At 39.1% G+C, this 23468-nt stretch overlaps 1 protein-coding gene across 1 annotated transcript in view; it reads left to right on the top strand.

Moving 5' to 3' along the window:
* NEMP2 (nuclear envelope integral membrane protein 2) overlaps positions 1 to 23468 on the top strand; it is a 336857-nt gene that overhangs the window by 283518 nt on the left and 29871 nt on the right. Inside the window, exons 4-5 of the mRNA XM_057303573.1 lie at positions 4120 to 4160; positions 8274 to 8341. The gene's annotated coding sequence lies outside the window, so the exon portion shown is untranslated. The remainder of the gene's footprint in view (positions 1 to 4119; positions 4161 to 8273; positions 8342 to 23468) is intronic.

Raw genomic sequence — 23468 nt, 5'->3', positions numbered from 1 at the left:
AAGGGTCCTTGTGAGTACAGAAAAGAGAGGGGTTTCAAAGAATGAGCTGATACTGCTGAAAACCAGTGCCCTGGTTTTATCTTTAAGAGGAGAAAAGGGAATGTTTTTTTGATCATTTTCAATCTACTAGAGCTTACAAATTTATTTTCTCATGAATTCCTTACCCTTTGGAAGGAAGACATAAAAGATTTTAAAACTTAGGAATCTTTTTTTTATTTTAAGGTTTTATTTTATTATTTTTTTAATGATAATATTTTTTTATTATATTATGTTAGTCACCATACAGTACATCCCTGATTTTTGATGTAAAGTTCCATGATTCATTACTTATGTATAACACCCAGTGCACCATGCAATACGTGCCCTCCTTAATACACATCACCAGCCTATCCCATTCCCCCACCCCCCTCCCCTCTGAAGCCCTCAGTTTGTTTCCCAGAGTCCATAATCTCTCATGCTTCATTCCCCCTTCTGATTAACCCCCCTTTCTTTATCCCTTTTTTCTCCTATCGATCTTCCTACTTCTTATGTTCCATAAATGAGTGAAACCATATGATAATTGTCTTTCTCTGCTTGACTTATTTCACTTAGCATTATCTCCTCCAGTGCCGTCCACGTTGTAGCAAATGTTGAGAAATCGGTCTTTTTGATAGCTGAGTAATATTCCATTGTATATATGGACCACATTTTCTTCTTTTTTTTTTTTTAAGATTTTATTTATTTGACAGAGACAGCCAGTGAGAGAGGGAACACAAGCAGGGGGAGTGAGAGAGGAAGAAGCAGACTCCCAGCAGAGGAGCCTGATGTGGGGCTCGATCCCAGAACGCCGGGATCACGCCCTGAGCCAAAGGCAGACGCTTAACGACTGAGCCACCCAGGCGCCCCTGGACCACATCTTCTTAATCCAGTCATCTGTTGAAGGGCATCTTGGCTCCTTCCATGATTTAGCTACTGTGGACAATGCTGCTATGAACACTGGGAATCTAATCAAGCAAGTAACAGAACCAAAATTCAAAACTCTTCCTAAGTGTCTACATGCCTAGATACATTCTTGCAAATTAATTGTTTTTATTTAAAATTTTTTTTCCATGTCACCTCCTCACAAGTCTACAAAATCAAATAGGGCTTACAGCGAAGATCAAATCCAGTGCCACTCCTCCAAAAGAAACCACTTTCAAGCTTTTCCCTTTAGCTTTTAAGGTGGTTGCCTCCATATCTCAAAAATAACATGCCTGTATTGTCATTTCTCTTTCTAAAATTATGTATAGTTTCATCTAAGTTATAAATGTACAGAGTTTTAATAGCTAAATATCTCTTCAAAGTCTACAGGAAAAAAAGCAGCCTCTTTCCCTGTCTAACCTACAGGATCTGATGTTATTTCCACTCCTAAAAGCAACCACACTCAGTGCTTTCAGCCATTTCATCTGGTATTTATCTCCACATTTCCACTGCTATTTCTTGATTTTTCAAAGTTCAATATATTATCTGTGAAATTTCTTGATTTTTCAAAGTTCAATATATTATCTGTGACTTCCTTCTAGGGAAGATACGGATTTAGTCCCTTAGACCTTCCTCTAATTCTCCTAATAAAGTTATTTCACATTGTTTTTCTCATATCACTGATCAGTTTTTACATGATTAAGATGATGAAAGTATTATTTAAGGCTAAAGCATGTAATGTACTGTGATTATATTGCTTCTCTGGGTACAAATTTGAATTCCTAGAATTGATGATTATCTCATTTTATTTGTATGCTTACTTTTCTATGTACCTGTCAAAAGTAATTCTTTAAGAAAACAATAATACTAATTCAAAAGTATAATATGCACCCCTATATTTTTTATTGCAGCCTTGTTTACAATAGCCAAATTGCAAAAGTAGCTGAAGTGTGTCCATCAATACATGAATGGATAAAGAAGATATGGTATACACTTTTATTCAACATAGTACTGGAAGCCCTAGCCACAGCAATCAGACAACAGAAAGAAGTAAAAGGGTTCCAATTAGTAAAGAAGTAAAACTTTCACAATTTGCAAATGAAATGATACTGTATATAGAAAACACTAAAGACTCCACCAAAAAACTACCAGAACTGTTAATGAGTTCAGTAAAGTCACAGGATACAAAATCAATGTACAGAAATCTGTTGAATTCCTAAACACCAATAATGAAGCAGCAGAAAGAGAAATTAAGAAAACAATCCCATTTACAATTGTACCCAAAATAATAAAATACCCAGAAATAAACTTAACCAAGGAGGTGAAAGAACTGTACTCTGAAAACTATAAAACAGAAGAAAGAAGTTGAAGGTGACACAAAGAAATGGAAAGACATTCCATGCTCATGGATTAAAAGAACAAATATTTTTAAAATGTTTATACTACCTAAAGCAGTCTACATATTTAATGCATTCCTAATCAAAATACGAACAGCATTTTTCACAGAACTAGAAGAAACAATCCTAAAAGACCCCAAATAACCAAAGCAATCTTGAAATAGGAAAACGAAACTGGAGGCATCACAATTCCAGACTTCAAGTTGTATTACAAAGCTGTAGTAATTGAAACAGTATGGTACTGGCACAAAAATACACACATAGATCAATGGAACAGAACAGAAAACCCAGAAATAAAACCATAGTTATATGGTCGGTTAGTCTTCAACAGAGTTCGAGGAAGGAATATGCAGTGGGAACAAGTGGTGTTGGGAACACTGAACAGCTACATGCAAAAGAATGAAACTGGACCATTTTCTTGCATCATACACAAAAATAAATTCAAAATGGATTAAAGACCTAACTGTGAAACCTGAAACCATTACAATCCTGGAAGGGAGCACAGGCAGTAATGTCTCTGATGTTGCCTGTAGCAACATTTTTCTAGATATGTCTCCTAAGGTAAGGGAAATAAAAGCAAAAATAAACTATTGGGACTACCTCAGAATGAAAAGCTTCTGTCCAGTGAAGGAAACAATCAACAAAACTAAAGGCAACCTACTGAATGGGAAGAGATATTCACCAATGACATATCTGATTAAGAGTTAGTATCCAAAATATATAAAGAACTTATACAACTCAACACCCAAAAAAAACCAAATAATCTAATTAAAAAATGGGCAGAAGACATGACATTTCTCCAAAGAAGACATCCAGATGGCCAACAAACACATGAAAAGATGCACAATATCACCCATCATCAGGGAAATGCAAATCAAAACTACAAGATATCACCTCACACCTATCAGAATGGCTAACATCAACAACACAAGAGTCAACAGGTGTTGGCAAGGATGTAGAGAAAAAGAAACTCTCGTGCTCTGTTGGTGGGAAAGCAAACTGGTGCAGCCACTGTGGAAAACAGTATGGAGTTTCCTCAAAAAGTTAAAAATAGAACTACCTTACATTCCAGTAATTACACTACTGGGTATTTACCCAAAAATACAAAAGCACTAATTCAAAGAGATACCTGCACCCTTATGTTTATAGCAGCATTATTTACAACAGCCAAATTATGGAAGCAGCCCAAGTGTCCATTGATAGACAGATAAAGAAAGAATGAAATCTTGCCCTTTACAGCAACATGGACGGAGCTAGAGAGTATTATGCTAAGCGAAATAAGTCAGTCAGAGAAAGACAAATACCATATGATTCCACTCATGTGGAATTTAAGAAACAAAACAAGGAAAGGACAATAAAACAGGGAGAGACAAACCAAGAACCAGGCTCTTGACTATAGAGAAAAAACTGATGGTTAGCAGAGGGCAGGTGGGAGAGATGGGTGAAAAAGGTGATGGGGATTAAAGAGTACATTTAGGGGCGCCTGGGTGGCTCAGTCGTTAAGCGTCTGCCTTTGGCTCAAGGCATGATCCCGGCATTCTGGGATCCAGCCCCACATCAGGCTCCTCCGCTGGGAGCCTGCTTCTTCCTCTCCCACTCCCCCTGCTTGTGTTCCCTCTCTCGCTGGCTGTCTCTCTCTGTGTCAAATAAATAAATAAAAATAAAATAAAAATAAAGAGTACATTTATCATGTGGATTCTCTTTTCATCTCAAGTGTGATGGATCCCCTATTTCTTAGACCTGATGTCTTTCTCTTTCTTGTTTTATCCCCTTATTTTTCTAGATCATCCCCTGAAGTAGCTTCCTACAAAAGATACACAAGAGGTAAGTTTCCTGAATTCTTCTGTATCTGAAAATGTGTTTATTCTGCCCTCACACTTTGGTAGTTTGGCTGGGTAATACATTGTAGGTTTAAAAAAATGATCCCTCATAATTCTTAAGACATTGCTCCATTGCTTTTTCCATTCCAACGTTGTAGTTGAGAAGTCTCATGCATACTGATTCCTACTTTACAGTCATTTGTTTTTCTTTTTCTGGAAGCTTTTGGGATTCTTTCTTTATTCCCAGTGGCTGACACTTCTCAATGATGTGCCTTTTTCATTTGTTGTGCTGAATACTTGTAGGCACTTTCAATCTTGAGACTTAAGCCTTGTAGTTCCAGGAAACTTCTGGTATAATTTTTTCTCTGTTTCTTTGTTTTCTGGAGGTACTTCTAGTCAGATATTGTACCTACTGGACTGAATCTCGAAATCTCGTATCTTTTCTTTCTCATTGTTCATCTACTCATTTTTTGGTTCTGTTTTCACTAAGTTTTCTTGACTTTATCTTCTGATTCTGCTATGGAATTTTTTTTTTAATTATTGCATTTTTAATTTCTAAGAGCCCTCTCCTGTTTTTTTTTTCTTAATTGTTCTTTTATCATAGCATTCTGCTTTTATTTTACATATAAAATCTTCTCATAACTTTTGAGGTTATAAATTAGCATGTAAAGAGTGTTGTTTCTATGCTCTACCATTTCCTCTTGTACTCTTTCTGATTTTCTTACTGAGTTCTCTCTTTTAGGTTAGAGGTTGCCTTACATGCCTGGTGGTCTTTTTTTTGGGGGGGTCCATTTATATTTAAGAATAGGGTGCTGAAAAGCTGATGCGGGACTCTGTGTGGGTGGATGGGGGTTACAGAGTGATGGGCTTCACTTTTGGATTGTGGAGAAAACATTTTGTTTCTTTTCTGAGTCAGTTTAGCTTTTCAAAAAACAACCCTCTAATTTCTTGCCAAGGGAAGTGACTTGTAAACATTTTTGACAGTAAGAAGTGATTTTCCATCACATCCCAGTCCACACACACATACATAAACATAAAGATAAAAAAAATTTCATGAAAAAAACATTTCCTTTTTCTACATGTAATGCACTCTGATCTTTCTACCTAGTCTACTGCACTTTCTTTTTTTTAATGTTTGTGACAGACCTTGTGATGTGCCATTCGGATGCCCCGCATTGAGGGACTGGTTGCCCAGCTGCTGGGAGTGCTGCTGAGGGGCAGTCTTCAGCTGTCAGCTCTCTCGGGGATTGCCTAAGTGCAGAGAGCTGCTGCGTCCACGGTCGCCCTTCCTGGGATGGCCACACCCAATGCGGGGGGATGTAATAATTTGCTAGGGCTGTCATAATAAAATACCACATACTGGGTGATTTAAACAACAGAAATTTATTTTTTCACGGTTCTGGGGGCTAGAAGTCCAAGGTTAAGGGCTCAGCAGATTGTTTTCTCCTGAGGCCTCTCTTCTTGCTTGCAGGTAGCCACCTTTTCATTGTGTCCTCATATAACCTTTTCTCTGCATGCCTACCCTTGGTGTTTCTTCCTCTTCTGATAAGAACACTAGTCACATTGGATTAGAGGTCTACCCTGAGGGCCTCATTTTAACTTGCTCACCCCTTTAAAGACCTTATCTCCAAATAAAGGATAAAGGGGATAAAGGCCTGGCCATCTTGGCCTGACTTGGGACAACTCTGAAGAGCCATTCTAGCTTAGTACTTCCCATGGGCTTGGCTGAAGAGGTCACTGGGCTTTGAGTCACAGTTCCACTCTTCCCTTGGTCTGATTCTTTTTCCTTCTTCAGGTATTTATCTGAAGGGCATGCCCTAATAAATATTCTGAATCCATAACTCAGTTTTAGAGTCTGTTTCCTGGCGAACCCAACCAATGGCAATGTTGGTTATGACCCATTAAACTGATTTCATAGTCCACTAATTGTAACTGATTTCATAACCCACAGTTTGAAAAACACTTGCCTAGGTGTTCGTTGCTTGATTAACAGTTCTCTGATTATGTGGCAGGGAAGAGAACACAGATAATCCAACCATTCCCAACGTAGGCTTCTAATTCATTTCAGTGTTTATCTCCATGCCATATCCATGTCTTCTATCAGGCCTGGTTTCTCTGATGCCCAGGCCTTTGCTACCGGAGTGTCTCCAGGAAACAAACCTTGTGTCTCCTCCTGGGAGATAGCCTGGGAGTAGCCTGGGTGCTGATTTTCTGTGCACGAGGGTGCAAAGTAGTTGACTGTTCCTTTTCAAGCTCTTAACTTATTTCCTGCTTTACGTGGCACACCTCACTCCCACTCTACCAAATCTGGTGACCCCCAAGTTCCGAGCCTCCTTCTGGTTCTTCAAGGCAAAATATCTTGCTTATCTTCAGTATGCCCCACTTTGCACACTTTAGATTGTAGCTTCCTCTCCCATTGGGCCAGTTAACCCTCCGTCATTCTCTTTCCATCAAATATCTGTCGACATCTCTCATCTATTCCTATCCCCTCTTCTGGCCTCTACCTAGAGGAGATAAATGCCTAGGTTCATTTACCATCTTTAGCTAGAAGCCAGCAACTAGAAACTTACTGGCAGTCGTATCACCACTGTGGCTGAAGGATGGACAGGGAGGTATTTGCTTTTTGCACCTTGCTTGCATCTTTTTATGCAAGGAGCTTTTTATGTAAGGAGCCTTGCTTTATGTGAGGATATGAAGTTAAATCATATAGAGCTGTAACGTAAAAGTCCTTAGGAGTCATGAAAAGCTCTGAGATTAAAAACGATACAAGAGAGAAAGTGATGAATACATAAGAGAACAGATACAGTGTTGTGAAAATTTAAAGGAGAGCATTGTTATATTCAAAATAAAGAGTAAATTAGTAGTGTATATAAAGTAGAATAGAATTGCCCCTAGATCTTAGTGATGACAAAAGAAATTACCAGGGACAGGAAGCAATTTTCCAGTCACGGACTGAGTGCCACTCTATGTCAGATATGGTGCTATACCTCAGAGAGATTCGTGGAGAAATGGTCCCAGCCTGCCTGTGAGGAGTTCACATCGATTACAATATTGAAAAAGCCAAATGACAAAACAAAACAAACCGTACCAACAAAAATTCAATTGCGCGCTCCTTAGTAAACCCACGATTAGGTTCATTTTTCTTATTAAAGAGTGGATTTGTGATATTGCAGAATAGATTCTGTTCACATCATGTAATATATAATCTGAACTCTATGGAAAGATGAAAATAGTTGTAATGAATGGAAGAAAATCCAGCATCTCTCTAATTCTTCATACTATAAATACTGAGAAGTTTCAGGAATGACTCTTTAATGCTGGAACTTAAGGCATAGCAACATCAGGGCGAGGATGACTTGGGGAAAGCCTTTCTGGTGGCCTTAAAAACACACATAAGTAGGAGCGCCTGGGTGGCACAGTCAGTTGAGCATCTGACTCTAGGTTTTGGCTTCGGTCATGATCCCAGGGTTATGAGATTGAGCCCTGCACTGGGCTCTGTGCTGAGCATGGAGTCTGCTTGAGAGTCTCTCCCTCCCTCCCTCTCTGGCCCTCCCATGCGTGCTCTCTCTCCTCCCCTCTAAAATAAATCTTTAAACACAACACACTCACACAGAAGTAGCAGAGGCTGGCCTTTCTGCCTCCGCTAGAGCTAGTCCCACAGAGTGGGGAGTCCTTAGCAGGGTTTTGATGAGTGGGCTGGCCCTTATTTCTCATATTGGCTCTGGAAGAGCTCAGGCGTAATTCACAGCCAATTAATCTTGTCAGGGTGCCTATTGATTTCAGCTATAGCTCAGACACTGTCACTGCAAATAACCATCCCAAGGAGCCATTGTCTCATTGGTACACTCATTCACTTCAAAATGTGAATAAAATATTTTAATTTGGACAAAAGAGCATCTGTTTCCACTGAAAAAAGTTACAACACTGAAAGTGCACGTACATTTTGGTAGTTTTCAAAAATAGAAAATCCAATTATTGTATATGAGGGAGTTTTGAAAAAATAATCTAAGAATAAAAGAATTGTTTCTAAACTACTCATTTGTGGATAGAGCTTATTAATTAAAAAAACAAACCATAAGGGTCATTAGAAAAAGCATTCTTCTTCTCCCACCCCCAGGCTATTATTGTGGTTTGGCCGCTGAGCAGTGGGAGTATGAAAATGTCTACCTGGACGAAGGAGAGAAGGTGAGGGGGTGGATTTGTGGTGGAACAAAGGAGAGGGTGGGTGGTGGGCCCCAGGTCACTGAGCACTTGTGTGGGAAGAGGCTGGCCCCAGAGTCAGCAAGGAGTAGGAGGCCAGGTTTGTGTGGGTGATGAGGGGGCCACGAGGAGAAAACAAAGCCATTTCACAAATGTGAATGTCTTAGGAAAATATCCATAGGATGGTGAAAAGAGCATTAGAAAACAATTCATTAGCAATTCTAATTTTAAAAAGCAAAGCTTGCTGATAATGCCATCTTACAGGTCCTCATTTTGAATTTTAAAAATTATCCTTTTCAAAGAATGTCTCCGTTTATATGTAGCTTGAAGAGGGATCTCGGTGTTGCCTCCATTAATACAAGTGGCCCAAAGCAGAGCGGAGGAACCAGTTGAAGGTTCATGGTTGAGGTGAGCTTAAATTTTCCATCTAAAACAAGGCCGAAAACCCTAGGAAGAAAGGGATACTTTTCTTTCCTTATTTGTTAGCCAAAGGCATTTATGTTAAGTTTCTTTTAAAACTGCAGTTGGCATTTTTTCAACCTCTGCATTAAAGTCTGAAACTGAAGCACAGACTCATATAACATTAGGGTGAAGACAGAATCATAGAGCTCATCTTAGTGAGTTGCCAAGCCACGTTTATGGAATGAGCTAAACAGACTTGGCGGAGAACTGGGATGGGAGGTTGGTAACATTTGATCAATCAATCAATCAATCAGCAAACAAGTTGGGCTGAAAGGGCCCTGGCCCCGCCCACAGCAGCCACCAGAAATAAGTGTGGAATGTTTGTGACTCCACAGAGAGGCATATGGGCTGGCGGAGTGGGATACAGAGTAGTGAGCGGCCTTTCTGGTGCTGCAGTGCCTTTCTGTGGGTATCTGGTAGGAGGGCTGGAGACCGCTACTCCTTGGTATAACAATGTCAGCTTCCTCGCCCAGAATTCGCCTTATCAGACCAGAGCTTAGCTAAAGAGTTAGCATCCCATTTCTCCTGGTCTTTGCCTGTGTTTTCCGTTTGAGCTAATTCAGGTCTGCTGGGCTGGCTTCTTGCTGAATTTACCAAAGAGGGAAAGGACTGTTTGAATTTTCTCTTTTCGGTCAGCCCAGTGAATCCCAGTTCAAAGATTTCTTGTCTTTCTCTCTGTTTTACTGATATCCTTAATTACCCTTTAAAAACTAGCTTTTCATGCAAAATTTTTTTATGTGTTGAGGACACCCAGTCAAGGGCAAGATGAAACAGGCGAGCAGCAATAACTACACAGTAAAATAAAAACTAAGATCCTCTTATTTTTAAAAAAATAAAGTTAGTAGTGATGAGGACACGGAATACATGTGAGGTTCAGTGGGGTAGAGTCCGGAGCCGACGACCAAGAAAGAATTCTTAAGGCGTCTTTGGTGCAAAAATGGTGGTTTATTGAAGCACGGAGACAGGACCCGTGGGCAGAAAGACCTGCTGCTCCGGGGTTGTGAGAGGTGGCTGTTATATACCATAGGGTTGGGGGAGGTAAGAAAAAAGGGAGGTTGAGGAAATACTTTCATATGTTAAAGAAGACTCACAAGATACCAGAGGCCTTGCTATTGTCAAGTTACGGTTGTTTTTCCCTCTAGCAAGGCATTAACATTAAGATGGTTGGGAACTTCCTGGTGCCTGCAGATTACAAGGACATTTAATTGTTCGGGAAGCTAGGTTATTGATAGAAATGCTTGTTCTTGTAAACTGCTAAGACGTTTGTAAACTGAGGGAGACTTAAGTCTTGCAGGATTGTGGTGTCTATAGGTTAACTATTTCTTTGTCCTTTAGGGCAGCCAGGAGTGCCTGAGGAATGTCAGTTACATCCCATGGTGGGAGGGCGGGGTTGCGGGATGTCAGTTTCTCCTTTGTCCTCAGCTGGCCGTCTGTTCCCTCATCAGTAGCATTCAAGACTAGGGGCCACTAAAATAAGACATCTATCTACAATATAATTAACTGAACTCATTATATTATGAGAACAGCTGTGATGTTATTCATAATAATGGTAATTTGACATTCATTTTGCAGAATATTTACGTGCCTGTATTTTATTTTTAAGAGATAGAGGTGCCTGGGTGGCTCAGTCGGTTAAGCGTCTGCCTTTGGCTCAGGTCATGATCCTGGGGTTCTGGGATCAAGTCCTGCATTGGGCTTCCAGCTCAGCAGAGAGCCTGTTTCTCTTCCACTGCCCTTCCCCCCCAGCTCATTCTCGTGCTCTCACTCTCTCTCTCAAATAAATAAAATCAAAAAAAAGAAAGAAAAAAGAAAAGAAAAGGAAAGAAGGAAAGAAACATATTTGGTGCTATTGGCTGAGTTGTGTCCCTCCCCCCCAAATTCATATGTTGAAGTCCTAACCCTTAGTACCTCAAAATGTGACTGTATTTGGAGATAGGATCTTTAAAGCGTTAATTAAGTTACAGTGAGGTCTTATGGGTGGGCCCTAATTCAATCTTTTATTAGTCTCCTCAAAAGAAGAGATTAGGACCCAGACACATACAGAAGGAAGACCATGTGTAGACAGAGGGAGAATCTGGCCATGTAAAAGTCAAGGAGATTTCTCCAAAGAAGACATCCAAATGGCCAACAGATACATGAAAAAAATGCTCAACATCACTCGGCATCCGGGAAATACAAATCAAAACCACAATGAGATACTACCTCACACCAGTTGGAATGGCTAAAATTAACAAGTCAGGAAACGACAGATGTTAGCGAGGATTCAGAGAAAGGGGAACCCTCCTACACTGTTGGTGGGAATGCAAGCTGGTGCAGCCACTCTGGAAAACAGTATGGAGGTTCCTCAAAAAGTTGAAAATAGAGCTACCCTGTGACCCAGCAATTGCACTACTGGGTATTTACTCCAAAGATACAAATGTAGTGATCCGAAGGGGCACCTGCACCCCAATGTTTATAGCAGCAATGTCCACAATAGCTAAACTATGGGAAGAGCCCGTATGTCCATCAACAGATGACTGGATAAAGAAGATGTGTGTGTGTACACCATGGAATATTACTCAGCCATCAAAAAATGAAATCTTGCCATTTGCAACAATGTGGAAGGAACTAGAGAGTATTATGCTGAGCGAAATAAGTCAATCAGAGAAAGACAATTATCATATGATCTCACTGATATGTGGAATTTAAGAAACAAAACAGAGGATCATAGGGGAAGAGACGAAAAAATAAAACAAGATGAAACCAGAGGGAGACAAACCATAAGAGACTCTTAATCACAGGAAACAGAGTTGCTGGAGCAGAGGGGAGTGGAGGGATAGGGTGACTAGGTGATGGACATAAAGGTGGGCATGTGATGTAATGAGCACTGCATATTATATAAGACTGGTGAATCACAGACCTATACCTCTGAAACCAATAATACATTATATGTTAATTAATTGAATTTGAATTTAAGAAAAAAAAAAGTCAAGGAGAGAGGCCTCAGAGAAACCAACTCTGTTGATATTTGATCTTGGACTTCTAGCCTCTAGAACTGTGAGAAAATAAATTTCTGTGGTTTAAGCCACCCAGTCTATGGCAGCCCTAGCAATCTAGTACATATGGTCTTCATTCTGTGTTACATGTCACTTTCAAGTGTTCTTTGAGAGAAGATGGTGGTTCAAGGCAGAGATTACCTTCTCTTCTTGAGTCTTCTCACATAGGGTGATTGGAGAAGGGGACAGGCTGCAAGAGAACGAACAATACTGAGGGGGGCAGAGAGGATCCAGACCCTGGGAAAATGGTGGTAATGGGGTCTGGAACATCCCCTTCTCTTCCTGGCTGTTAGCAACTTCTAATCCTCCCGGAAAAAAATGTTAAAATGTTCTTAATGAGTTAGCTCTGTTCCATTTGCAATAGTAATGCAGTATATAAAGTCTCTGGATGCCTGTCACATAAATGATTAAGATTTCTAAAAAAAATACTAATGATATTATAAGAAACAAATATAGTATTTTAGTACTTAAGAATCACTTGGACTAGAAAAGCGATCTTTAGATCCCTAACTCTACCCAGAACGCAGTCCATTAAATTCATAGTTGAGGGGATTAAGTCAACTTAATGGCTGTACCTCCTACATACCTTAACAATGAGCTACGTGAACGAACTGACTTCACAATAAATCCATGGCACTATTAAAGAACAGCCGCATTTAAAATTTTTTTGGTTGGAAGTTAATAAATATAAAGTCCTAGCTCAAAGGAGGCTCTCAACAAATATGTGTTGAATTAAAATAGAAGATACCACCTAAAATCACAGTATCACCAACACATGGCATATTTGTCCAGAAGTTCAAAGATTTAATCCAGATGTCCAATTTGTTTTTAAAAGAAGGTGATCAAGAATGGAGAGCAAATGTCATATTTTCTTTCATTTCGAATGATATATACTGTTAGGGTATAATTCTCAAAAAAAGAAAATGAGTAACACACAAATAGTGAATGAATATGTACAAGGATTTTATTCAACATATTAAAAATGAGAGAGCGGCAAGATGCTCAAACCAGTTCAACGAGCACTTGAGGAGGGAGGTGTATGTAAGCAGTGGGTAAAGGAGGGGCAAGTGTGATCTGATGGTGGCCACTGGCCCGCAGCCCCTGCATTCCTTACCTGCCTCTGCCGACTGCTCCCAGCCCTCAAGCATTCCTGTCCCAGGAACTGCTTGACTCCTACCTGCAGGCCCCCACCTTAATTCAGTGTTCCTTCCGGGCTGAGAAAGTGGCAGCAGTTCTTGTCTGAACACTTTTAGGACTCAGCGGTAAAGTCACCTGACTTCTCTTTTTGCTCTGGACCTTCGGCCCTATGTCCTGAGTCTGCTCCACACCATGTACACCAGAGGTGGTAGCTGCCTTCATCTCTGTGCCTCAGCCACAGTTGGAGACCTGGCTATGACTGTCACCCTCTTAGGAGCCAGTTCCTGCCTCATTGTCATCATCCTTTTCAGAAACTGGTGACTGGCCCCTGAGTCCCCGAGCAGACAATTCTGAAATTGGTTTTCAGCTTTTCTGGGTACCAACTACCTGCCTGAAGCAGCGCAGCCTTACCTACTCCCAAGACCCTCTGTCCGGGAGTAGGGTACCCTTCTCCACCCACTTCCCAGGGCTACTATAATTTTTTAGGATGCTTCCCTGCTAGGCATTTATGACTGCTTGCCTAAACTAGTACCCCATTTTGTTGGTATCTCTCAAGGTATAATGCCCTTCTCATTGCTAAATTGTATCTTATTAGAACTTCCTCTGGCATTGGACACGGCTGACCACTCCCCCCTTGAAAATTCTCTTCCCTTGGCTCAGGTGACCCTCTGCTGTCCCATCTGCTTCGCAGTTTCTGTTGCAGGCTCTTCTTCTTCTGCCCTCCATTTATTTATTTATTTGTTTGTTTGTTTGTTTGTTGAGAGAGAGACAGAGTACATGCGGGAGTAGGGTGGGAGGGGCAGAGGGAGAGGGAGAGGGAGAATCTTAAGCAGGCTCCACGCCCAGCACAGAGCCCCACACAGAGCCCAATGTGGGGTTTGATCTCGTAACCCTGAGATCATGGACCTGAGCCAAAATCAACCAAGCCACCCAGGTGCCCATTGGCCCTCCTTTTAAATGAAAGTGCTCTCTTCAGGGTTCTGTCCTTGGCCCTCTTCTCATTTGACTCTTTCCACTCAACCTGGCAATCTTGTCCCCATCCCCCTGCCTTCAATTAAGATTTCTATGCTTAAGAGTCCCAGATCTTTCTCTCCTGCTCACATCTCCTTTCTGAGCTCCAACTCTCCTACCCAGCTACCTACTAGTCATGCATGTACTTCAAAATCACTTCCAAATAGAATTTATTCTTTTTCTTTCTAAACTTTATTTTTTGTTTTCTTAGTCTTGGTAAGTAGGATGGATATTCACTTAAACCAGAAACCCCAAATCACTTTCATGGGCAATTAGTAACCAGTTTCTGTGGATTCTAGCTCTATCCCCCTGCCACTGCCTTGCTTTATATCCTGATTACCCTGACCTATTTGCACTTTGAGTGCTCTTGTTGTCTCCCTTTCCCCATATTGCCACTAATTTTTTTTTTAATTGTGAGGTGCACTCTACGAGGGGTTGTGCAACCAGTTTAGTGAATTGTTTCATATATATACCTATATACCTTCATATATGTATACACATATGTATATGTATTATATGTTTCACACACACACATACTGTGAATATGAATCACCATGTGTAAAATGTACTTCTTACTACAGATGATGATCATAAAAGTTCAAAGCCATTCCTGTAAAATTGACCAGATCAGTTTCTTTCTTGCTTCATTGGCTTCTCAGTGTCTAGAGAATAAGTTCAAATATTTAGCAAAATCTTCACACTCCCATGATAGAGCTGCAGCCTACTTCTCCTACTTCCTACAAGCTTTCGAACTGGGGAACTTTAGGAGTACATGGTTCTATGCCAGGAGGTACCAAGAGAGCCACTGGAGAAAACAGTCTTGGTCCCCCCCATAGCAATAATTTTACTTGCCAGCAAGTAGTATGGAAAATAGTCTTTTTGTATTCAAATAGCACAGATGTATTGCCAAGTAAAATTTAAAATTTTAAATCTTGCATGAATTTTAAGGTAAAATATTAGGATGTAATGAAAAACTGCCAGAAGGTTTGGGACAGGATTCTCCTGTCGGAGAAGCACTGCCGCAAGCACCAGATATGCTCTGGCACTGCCTTTCACGTCTACCACGAGCTGAAGTTACTCATGTCCAATGACATGCAGGTATAGTGAGGCCACACGGCGGTCAATGTGCCGCAGGTCACACAAAGCACACTGCTGAAACTGATGTTAGCTAGCAGAAAAAAAGCAAACTGAGGGGTCTAGAGTCCTAGGTTCAGGTGCCACTCTGTCACTTACAGGCTCTAAGGTGCTAGACATGGCTCTTAACCAGATTGAGAGAGAGAACCAGATGTGAGAGAGATCTGGCTGCAGCACTTGTCACCCCAGGGGTCCTCGAGAAATATGTGATTGGTATGGGGCGCTTGGGTGGCTCAGTTGGTTAAGCATCGGACTCTTGGTTTTTGGCTCAGGTCATGATCTCACGGGTCGAGAGATCAAGCCCTGCATCAGGCTCCCTGTTCATCATGGAGTCTGTTTAAGGATTCTCTCTCCTTCTGCCCCTCCCCCCACTTTCTCTCTCTCTGTCTCTCTAAAATCAATCAATCAATCAATCGTAAATATATATATATATATATATATGGTCGATAGAGCTGGCTAGGCAGGTTCCACTGCCTGCCGCAAGCTACGCAGGGATCTCTCCAAAGCTGAGGCTTTGGCGGAAGAGCAAACCTTTTAAGTATAGAGTCCTCCCTGCTAAAATCTTAAGCCAAGGCATTTAAGTCTTCTAAGCTCAATTTCTTCTGAAGAGTAGGACTCATAATAACAGTACCTCCCTAAGGTTATTTTGAGGAGGAAATGAGATATATGTGTAGACACTGTGTAAACACACTTCCTCTTAATACAGCAATAAGAATGTTATTTTTATTATTTTCAGCTTATAACCTGCTTTGCACCAAAGTTTTATATGAACTTGGTTTTTCCATTAATACCCGGAACAATTAATATTTTAAACTGGTTTGAGGACACAGAAATTTTCTCTCTTTAACTGTACCAGAAGTAGACTGAAAAATACATACCTCTAAAGCTCTCAAAGGATTTTATAACATTGAAAAAACATTCCCTAAACCTTGCTGAAATTATAATAAAATTATCCTAGCTTAGGAAGTTATTAGCAATTTACCATTTTCAATTCTTGTGAATATGTGGATTCTGCTTAAAGAAGAGAATATTTTTTTCAAAAGATTTTATTTATTTATTCGACAGAGATGGAGACAGCCAGCGAGAGAGGGAACACAAGCAGGGGGAGTGGGACAGGAAGAAGCAGGCTCACAGCAGAAGAGCCTGATGTGGGGCTCGATCCCATAACCCGGGATCACACCCTGAGCCGAAGGCAGACGCTTAACCGCTGTGCCACCCAGGCGCCCCAAGAATATTTTAAATCTATTTGGTGGGTTCTAGGAAGATGACTACAGTGGCAATGTAATTTTGAATCCAAATCTCAACATAAAAACACAGAACTACTCTATAAAATAAAAAGCCCATGGACAACATCTACACTGGCGCTAGGTAACAAGGCATCCACAAAGACTTCAGAATGCACACGAGTAAGGACAAACCACGAACAGCCACAGACCTGAATCATACCAGCCTCTGAGCAGGAAAAGCAGAGAGAAGCAGGGAAGCTTAACAGACTTTGACAGACTTGCAAAACAGCAACGACTATTTCCTGGAAAACGTAGGTAGGTTTTGCCCAGTCTAGTAGATGGTGAGCGCACCAAGGCTGTTACAAAGCCTGAAGGTGTTTAAGCAGTGTCGGCCCTATGAACTCTCTCTAGACTGACCTGCCAGAGCTCCCTTCAAAGGACAGAGTGTCCCACGGAAGAGAAAGGCTGAGAGTGGAACCAAAATTGAGCTGGACAGAGACAACAGCATAAAGATAGAAAGAGACCCAAATAAAAATGTGTTGCGGGGAGGCAACAGGCCCAGGAAATCTCATAAAGCAAGCTGACCCTTCTTAACTACATGAAAATAGCAGAAGAGGGAATTTATGAAGTTAGAGAAGCTTACTTAAAACCACATCTCCTACTAAAAGTTCTAAAAGACCATTTTCACATAAAAATGAGAAACAAAAAATTACTGAGGCCAAATCCTTTGCATATTTCTAAGAAAAATAGTGGGTAGAGACTAATATCCCTATACCAGAAAGAAATACACAGAACAAATCAAAACTGTAACTTTCTATCTCAAGAGAAGCTAAAACACGTTAAGAAAATGACACAAGACATGAAATGAAAATGTTAATCAAAACTGTTAAAACTTGCAAAATTTTAAAAACACTGCCACTGAGGTGGCAGAATTCAGGAGACAATTAGAAGTTAAAAAAAATTCAGAAGCGACACTAAACTAGAAGGAACACAAGAGCAAATATAGTTAAACAGATTATGCCTTAAGAGAAATAAAATATAAAAAGGACAAAATGTTTAAAAAATATAAGTTAAAAAACATTTGAGAGAAAGTGACAAATAGTGAAGATGGACAAAAAAGATTCATACACAAGTAACCAGAATCTTTGAAGAAGAGATGCAAAACAGGGGGCAAAACAAATAAAGAGAACTTTCCTTAAACAAGAAACAATGTGAAATTACATATTGAAAAAGCACACAATGTAGCTGGGAAATATTGACCCAGAATAATCAATACCAAGACATATTTCTAGTAAAATGAATGAACTTTAAAAAAATGAGAATATTCCATGGAGTATGCCGTCATAACCACCAAGTAACTTATAGGATAAAAAATTAGATTATCATCAGGTTTTTTTCTTTGACAGTTATACTTTATGCCAGAAGGAAATGAAATAACATATTTAAGAGACAGAAGAAATAAAATGTGAACTGAGGATTTTATATCCTGCAAAACTGACTTTCAACCATAAAAGGCATGGAACAACAGTTACCAATATGTAAGAACTCAGAGAATAGTGTTTTCAGTAGCCGTCCTGAAGAATCTAGTAGAGGATGAGTTTTAGACAAAATGATTAGAGGTATATAGTAAAACCTAGTTATCTGAAGAAATAATATTAAATGAGAGTTAAAAGTGAATAAATATGTAAGAGCTATATTCTTGCATAATGTAGAAATAGCACAACTATAAAAAACTAAGTGAGAGTGGGGAGAACATATAAAAAATATTTTAAGCTGTTCTTTGTAATTATATTGTGGTAGTAATATATGTGTTGTTATTCTAAGCCTGTCATGTGTACAATGTGGATGAGTAATTATGAGATATTCTAATTCCGTCATCTCCTGTATCCTTGGGAACCAGAAATCTTGTTATGGAGGAAAAGAGATACAGATGTAGTAAAAGCATAGAAAAGGCTAAGTAAAAAACCCCAGAGTTCTGAATTTTAATTGGAAATATCAGTATAATAAGTACATTTATCTATAAAATTATGTCTGTAGGTATAATTATCAATAGATAGATAGATTTCCTATCTTTGCCACTGAAAAGGCCAGAAACAATAACCATCCCTGGAGCAATAGGCATTAGCACCGAGACTGTGATCTTGAAATTGTAAACAAAATCAGGACTTCTGGAAACGACTGATTCCATGTCTGGGGCAAGACAAGTAAGGGATGAACCCGGACAGCTGATACCAAGTATCAAAGAAGTTATCAAATACCAGTATGCTGTATCAAAAGGGCTCAGAAGCCAACCTGAAAAGAATCCTGTTGGCCAAAGAGAGGAAAAGTTGAGCTTCAAAAGAGAAGTAATTGCTATTGATTGAAACCTTATCAAATATGTTGAAATCATGAGTTCATAAGATTTTTTTTAAAAAAAGAGTCACCTTCAGAGGTGGATAAAAAAACAATTTAATCTCTTAAAAACTAGTAAAGTGAAGGAAAGAACCGAGTACTTTACCCTAACTTTTCTTTATGAACTGTGTACCACTGAATAATCAAATAATAAATAAGGACATGTGTCTCCTTAAAGTATTCCAACCAATAAGTGAAAAAGAAATGATGGAATTTGAATATCACCATTTTGCAACCTTCCAGGGAGTTAATGGATCCAGACATCAACAGTTAATAATATCACAGAAAGAGAATCAACCAGACATCATATGCCTCCTTATGAAAGAACACAGCACAACCTATCATCTTGCCCAAAGAGATAAAACCCAAGTTCAGGAAGCTTCTGAATCCAGCTGCCAGTTTTCAGGAAATACCCAGGACTGAGGAACATGCCATACTGCTCTGCGAGTACGAAAACACCTCTATGTGGTGGAAAAATGAACCTGTAGAATGAGACTTGAAAGATATATTAAAAATATTTAATGGGCGGAAATATAATGTTTATGGATGTGCACTTCTGCCACATAATTATCAAGAAACACATGGAGATAATTACCATAAAGATTAGGATGGTGGGTACTTTTGGGGGAGGTAAGTGGTTTGAAAATGGTGAAGGACATGGAGGGCTTCTGGAATAGCTGGAAAATTCTCTTCTTGATTTGGGGGTTGGCTACAAGAATGTCTGCCTTATGATAACTCAATAGGGTATACATTCATTTTGTATTGTTTTCTCTGCTTTTATTTTACAATAGATGTAAGGATTAAAGCAACAAAAACCTATTTACATAATCGATACCTATCACAACAAGGGGAGAATTTCAACAAGATTCTGTCGTGTATTATTCAAGATCGATAAAGTGTTAAAAGGAACCTATAATATTTCTGGTGATTATAGTATCTGGCAAAGAGTAGAAAGAGAGAAAACTAGGAAAAGGCAATAAAGAACCAGGTGAAATAGGAAAATGGAAAGCAGGAAGAGTAACCTCTCAATCCTAAAACAAATCCAAGAAACATTAGTGGGTTTAGCTTTAATTATTGCTGAAACAAGTTAAGAGCCTTAAATATTTAGATGGATTATTTTAAGCATCGTTGTTAAGCAAAATATCTTTAAGTTAAAAGAAGAAAGAAAAAGGAGTGCCAGCCTATATGAACATGCATTTCCAGGGACACACCTGCAATGTGGTTAAGACAGACAAATTCTAACTTGCAGAATGCATGCCTGACAAAGGAGTTAACTCCCTCCTCCTTTCTATTTCCTCCAGAGTCTCAACGCCTTACCCTGCCCATCATTCCAAGGGGCAAGTGACCTGGTGAACTGAACTCTCTCTTGTTAGACCATCCAAATAGTCACCACTCAGTCTACTCTACCTTTCCTTTTTTTCCCCTTACCTTCTTCTTTTTCTACCATTCCTATTACTGTCTCCTTACTTTTCCCTATTATAACCCCATACTCCTTTGTCTAATTTTCTTCTGTGTCATTAGAATAGGAAATACTTGCTATTTAGGAAATTCGGTGATTTGTATAAAGATGTTGTGTGAATCAACAAACAAGAGCAACAGTAGGAAAAATACTTGATATAGAAGCAACTCCCATTTTGAGTCAATGTGTAAATTTCTACAGGAAAATACATTTATCAAAGTTTAGGATAACGAATAAAACTCATTTATTAAGTCAGCATAAATTTCAACTACCATTTTCAGAAACCTCCAAAGGCTTTTGGAAGCTGTCAGAAACATCACCATAGTGATTTTTTCCCCTGTCTATTGCTATTCCAGTCTTTGTCTTCTGTGATACCCTTCCCACCAAGGAGGCCGAAAATCCCAGACACTCCACCCCATTTAGCAAGGGCATGGGCTAGTCACTACTACTACTGCAAATACTACTACTACTACTACTACTACTACTACTACTACTTCTTTTTCCTCCTCCTCCTCCCCCTCCTCCTCCTCCTCCTTCTTCTTAAAGGACTATTTATTTTTTGAGAGAGAGAGAGAACATAGAGAGAGCAAGCACAAGTGGGGGGAGAGGGAGAGGGAGAAGCAGGCTCTCTGCTGAGCAGGGAGCCCGATGCAGCACTCGATCTCAGGACCCTGGGATCATGACCTGAGGTGAAGGCACATGCTTAACCCACTGAGCCCCCCAGGAGCCCTGGGCTAGTCACTTCTAATAGCACCAGCAAGGGAGTCTGTCGAGAGGGTCAAAGTGAGGGCTTCTAAGAATGGCTCCACTTCCCATTCAAGAGATGAAAGGGAGGTTAGTGCCTCCTGCCTCTGGTCACAGTGGTATGAGGACCCAATATCGGAGGCAATGGCAGCCCTTTTCAGTTATGAGGAGAAAAGCTTATGGACAAAGTCCAACAAGCTAAGAGTGGGAAGTAGAGACCTGAAAAGAGTCTGAGACCTTGATAGCATGCTTAAGCTGCTGAATTAACCTGCCTTGGGGCTTACTTCCATGTGACATAATAAATGTCTTCATTGTTTAATACACAGATGGAGTTTTTGACCCTTCCAATAAGGACAGGGCCTAATAAATCACAGCAAAGAAATATAAATGAGTGTGCGGAAAAGTTACTGAAATGTACTAAATCATAATTATTTTTTCCATCTAGCTTTATAGACTTTGCTTAATGTAAGCAAAATATATCTAATTTTAGGCAGATAGACTTCACAGGCAAAATAGGACTAATAACATTAGCAAAAATTAGAAGTATATTAATTGAATTATTTCTATTTTCCATGATCTCTACTGACACATGACTAATTTAAAAATTATAATTGTGTTATAGAAACCGTCAGAGCAGATAGACATTCATGTCAATTTTCTTCATAAATAAAATATTTTTATTACAAATAAAACATTATACATTTCTTCCCAACAGTTGCTTATACTTTCTTTCCACTCCCATGATCAACAGTTAACATCCTGGAAAAATAAGGAAAGTCAAAATCTTTATAACAACTCCATATTATTCTTGGATCTAGCCAGATGTATATATTCTAGATATAGAATGCAAAGAGACAGCAATATTGGAAATACAGATAGGCTATTTAGATCTGGTTTGGAGAGGGAGAGAGAGACAGAGACAGAGAGACAACATACAAGCAGAGGAAGAAAATTTGAGACTGTTACATTTATCTTCATCTCCTAGCCCCTACATGCCTTTTTAAAAAAATATTTGAGTTCTTTCCAAAAACACATGAAAGAAATAGATTGAAGAATTTTCCGGATAGACTGTGACCACCAGGGACATTCTGCAGTAAGTGCATGATCAAGAACTGAAAGCAAGAAGAGAAAATCCCTGTTTGAACTGAACTGAAGGGCTCCTGAATCATACACAAATCTTTTTCATTGTCAATAAATGATCGATGAAGATAGTTAAGGAATTTAAACTATAAGCATATCTGTAGTTTACAGCTTTCCATGAAAGAAAAATATATAATTACTTCACTATAATTGTTTTAATAGAAATTACTCCAGTGGCAGGGGGTTGGGGAAAGACCTAGATTGTAGAGAAAGGCTGATTAAAAATGCTTCCCAAGGGTGTGTTGGCAGCAAAGAAAACTTTGATAGAATTTCTTTAGGAATCAGGTGACGTGGAATGGTAGGGTTGGATGGTGTCCAGGTGAAAGATTGCTCTACTCTTTGAAAATGTAATAACTGGTTACCAGTTTTCTGTATCCTAGTTCCTTAAATTAACTCTTAGAAAGCTGTAACTCTTCAATCTTCTTTTTTTAAGATTAAGCAAATATGTCAATTTTTTCCCCTTAGATACTATTTTTTTAGCCACCATTAACTAACCATCAATCACTTTTGAATATTTTTTCTGCCACTAATACAGTATAGTCAGGACTGTTTGCCTCAGAATTACCAATGTAGATTTCCAGGCCACACAATGGACCTACTGAATAAGAACGTTTGGAGATGGGACTCTTACCCACACCAAAATTTGACAACCACTACTTTAAAGAATTCCACGTCTCTCTACTCGAATTGAAAGTTTTGAATTAAATTTGACCAATTATTTTTTACAACGGGCTTTACTAATTTGATATTAGAGGACATACTATCTTTCTTATAAATTATATTTATTCTAATCTTTCCCAACATTTATTCATACTGAAAAGCTATCTCTCTCTTAGTTTTGACATGAATTATTACTAAAATTTCCAAACTAGTATATGGCAAGTCAATTTCAAAATATTTCCTAAATGAAATATGCTAAGAAAAACATGATCCAACAAGTCAATTTCTATTTTTACTTTTTTCCTTTATGGATAGGTCTTGAACAGCCTGCTGTTGTTTGCTGTTTATTTTCTCTCTTTAAGTAAAATCAAAAATGGGAATTTTTAAAAAGAAAACGTTATGACATATAGCCTCTGTAATTTTTACATCATTGGCGGGTGTCAGTGCAGTAACAGACTAATTCTTTCTTTATGAAAGAACACAATGTAGTAGAACTTTATTTTATTCTAATTCATGTAACTAAATGTTCTACCTACCTAGAAACCAAGTGAAAGTTCCTAAATAATTTCTGACATGAGCTAAATTTTACATCTGATTCATAATGACTGGTTATAATCCTATGACAGTTACAGAAAATTAATTAGTTATGAAGAACAAGAACTCTAGGAATAAAAATGCAGAGGCTGAAAATTGAATTATAATCTTTTCCACAC

This window comes from Ursus arctos, unplaced genomic scaffold, assembly GCF_023065955.2.
Source record: "Ursus arctos isolate Adak ecotype North America unplaced genomic scaffold, UrsArc2.0 scaffold_1, whole genome shotgun sequence".
NCBI lineage: Eukaryota > Metazoa > Chordata > Mammalia > Carnivora > Ursidae > Ursus > Ursus arctos.
The sequence above is the reverse complement of the archived record's forward strand: the minus strand, read 5'-3'. Positions and strand labels throughout refer to the sequence as shown.